The following is a 3612-nucleotide window of genomic DNA, read 5'->3' as shown; positions in this document are numbered from 1 at the left end:
AAGGTCCCAAACTCCTGCATTTTGGAAACAGTTGAGCCTTGCATGTACTTGAAGGACGTATGAGTCAGACACACACATTTATTCCCTGCTCCCCCTCCCCTGAACTGGCAACAGCTGAATAAGAGCCATGAAAATACTTGACTTCTGTGACCAACTGTTGGATTCAGGAAAAAAAAAAAAACCACCAAACCCTTTGACATTCTGTTGGTATCAAGAATTTTAGTTTACATTGTAACGTACTGTTGCCAAGTTGATTTGCAGGGCTTAGTGCAACCGGGACAACTGAGCCAAAGCCACAATCTGTCAGACCGAGTTCCCGAAGGATCTTCCTGTAGCTGGCACTCTGAGATTCTCTTTCTTCCTTACGTTCAGCACTCACAGTTTTCCGCCTGTGTCCTCTGGGGCTAAGACCTGATGTTGGTGAAGTCTGCTTCTTGCAGGCTCTCTGCAGTACATTTTAAAGCCATTTGTCTAAGTTGATGGTTGCTGTTGTCTTTAAAAGAAAAAAATATCATAAAATTTAATCTCAATAACTGTGTAATAATCTTTGAAACTGTGTCCTGACCATACTGCTGTAAGAATGTTAGGTATGTTTTTTGCTAAATGTATGTACGGTGTATTTGAAAGATTAGAAATTAATTAGATTTAGACCATAAAGAAATTAGGAATATTTGAATGGGGGGAGGTGGGAGGGGGAAGGGAAAATGACAACTGAAATGTAGAATATATTGTAAACTTAGCTTGTTAGTTTAAACTGAGGTCTGAATTTTGCTGTGCATTTCATTTTTATAGTGGCTTCATCTGGTTAATTCTGACTATTTTTGCCTCTTCGTTTTCCCCCAAAACAATTGCACAGCTGGTTACTTCTTTTACCTGTGAAGAGGACAAAATGATTAATTCCTGCAGTTTGAAGGCTGCAGCTCTGTGTATTTCAAGACAAAATTGTACAGTGCTCTTTAACTATTGAGCAGTTTTATACAGTTTATGTAACAGAAGTAGGCTTTTAATTTTGTAAGAGAATTTTGTTTTGCCAAACCTAGTAACTGTTAATTGTTTGGAGGACTTAAAAATCCCTGCGTGGGTCTATTTCAAACTTTTTAAAAAAATATATATTTTTAATTTTTATTTTTTTTACTGCTTGGTTTATTTTCTTATCTTCCATCTTTTATATTCACGTAAGCTGTAGTACTTCAAGTACCTTTATTCCAAAATTAGTGGGTCCTCTTTACTGGAAGTTTTAAATAAAACCTGTTGTTATTGCTTACATTTGATTAAAACCTTGTCCTGTCGACTTCTTAGTATCTTTACATGGTTTGTTAAGAGTCTACGGTCTTGGAGGAGGAACAGCTAGAAATGAAGACACACGGAGCTTAGACATTTATGATTAGCACAGGTTAGTAACCCTGCTAAACTCAGTATGTGAGATAAGTGAGTACTCTAGAGAAAAAGATTTCTTTACCAGGCAAGATTAGTATGGCTGTATTAAAACTGCAGTATCCTAGCCACTTAGTTAAATTTCTGTGAGTTTTCAACATAAAATATCCGTACGAGAAGAGATTTTGCGGAGGCTAGACCATGAGCAGGCTCTAGTGGCTCCTTGCCATGGTTGTGATGAAGAGCCTTTATGCTCCTTTCCCAACACCTCTGCCTTTGCTCTGGGGAGAGGTGAGGGAAGGACTGTCCTTTTGCAGCTGTGAAGTGTCTGTCAGGTGCTGGGATGATGGAGTTCAAGAGGTGGAGGGTTGACTGAAGATCCAGTGCCTGTGCCCAGCTATAATGGACCATGCAGTCCTAACAGGAGCGTGAGGGAAAGCTGAGCAAGAGATGAATGTGTACATTCAGCCAGTTGTATGCGTGTGTAAGTCACTGTAATGAGTAATAACTCTTTTTGGAGAATGAGTCAATCCCATATTTTTCTTTTTTTTTAAAAAAAAGTTAATTCCATTGATTGGTTAAGTATATGTTTTTAAAACTAACACTGCTTCCCCTGCTAAGGGGTAAAAAAAATCCATAATGTTCAAGTTCCCTATTTAGGAGAACTTGGTTAGTAACTTTTTTGTATTTGTAAGTTCCAAGAACAGATTTTTTTTTTTTTTTAATTCAGTTTAACATACATTTTTCATAAAGAAGCAGTCCTAGCACAAATGTTAAGTCTTGAAAATAAAATTTAAGGATGACCAAAAAGAGAAAGAATGCTGTTTGCTGTTCTGTCACTGTCTGTTTTTTCCATCTTCAGCCGCTGCTACGTTAACTCCCAGCTGTTCCCAACCAGTTTCCTTCATTTTGTTGGAATGCAGCACTGATGTAGTAACCCTTTTTTTTTTTTTTTATCAGTACTGTAACCATCTGTCATGCAAGCCTTAAGAGTGTTCCTGTTTGGATGTTTTCATATTTGGATGATCCTGTGCAAGTTTTGGTAAACTTTGAAATAGCTTTGGAGTAAGAAAAGTCAGTTTCACATGGTGACTGCTTTTGAGTGTCTTGTATGTTTTGGGCTGTAATGCCTCTCTGTTTTCCTTAAACAGGGATTAAAATCAGAAAACACTAGCTCTGCAGCGTCTCAGAAACTTTCAGTGGTAATACTTCTGTGGGGTCCCAGTTTTTCTAAGTTCCTTCCGTTGTGAATTTTTTCTGTGCTGTTAATACTGTTGAAGTGCAGCATACGTAACATTTTCTCTATCTGTTATCCAGCTTCTTGTTTGTGGTGAGGAGACCTTAGGTGTAAGGAAAAAGTGTACCTTCATGTGATGGCACAGAGTATCCTTGCTGCATTTTATTAAATAAGCTGAGTGGATTGGAGTAACACCTGAGACTAATAGCCAGAAAAATAGGAGGTAGGACAGAAGTTAGGTTGGAGGACTTAATTGCCAGCCTGAGGCTCTTGTGAAGATTTTTGGAGTATCTTAGAGATGTTTTCTTACTGATTTGCTCTGCTTCACATAGCTGGAGTCAGAAAGCTGGAAAAGGCACAGGACAAGACATAAGGAAAAGGGTTCCTTGCTAACCTCTGAGAAAACAAGAGAATGATGAGAGCTAGAAACTCAGAGAGAGCCCTGCAGTGTCAACTCTGTAACCAGGTGAGTCCCTGCTGCCTGTTTAATTTTATTTCCCCATAGTTTCCTGGGTCTAGTCTTCTGAACAATAGAGGTAAACACAGAAGACACTACTTCAAGGTGAAAAGCCAAGACAGTCCATGTTAGGAGAAACTGAAAAAAAAGTTATGGATAGCTTTTAGAAAAAGAATTGAGGAAGAGCAGTGAACAGTAGACATGGACACAAATAGTTCTGTCGAGCTGAATGTGTTTTGAAATCTGTGCTTTGGCTTCTAAGTGCTGCAAAGAAAATAATTCTCCCCAGGCGGAGATGACTTTTTAACCATTTAAAAGTCTCTGGTGAACTTTTAAAAGACTTGATGAAAGCTAAGAGAGGTAGTCATGGTTACTTGTGTCACTTCAGGAAGGTATGGAGAGAAATAAATCATGTTTTAATATATCCTGTATTGGAATCATGGACCTGATCGTCTAATGCTCACTAACCTGGTATTGCTATCTAGTTTGATAAAGCCATTCCCTTACTAAGTCACTTCTCTTGCTACTGTAGCTGTGTTTTCAC

This window comes from Leptosomus discolor, chromosome 4 (assembly GCF_034619465.1).
Source record: "Leptosomus discolor isolate bLepDis1 chromosome 4, bLepDis1.hap2, whole genome shotgun sequence".
Lineage (NCBI taxonomy): Eukaryota > Metazoa > Chordata > Aves > Leptosomiformes > Leptosomidae > Leptosomus > Leptosomus discolor.
The sequence above is the reverse complement of the archived record's forward strand: the minus strand, read 5'-3'. Positions refer to the sequence as shown.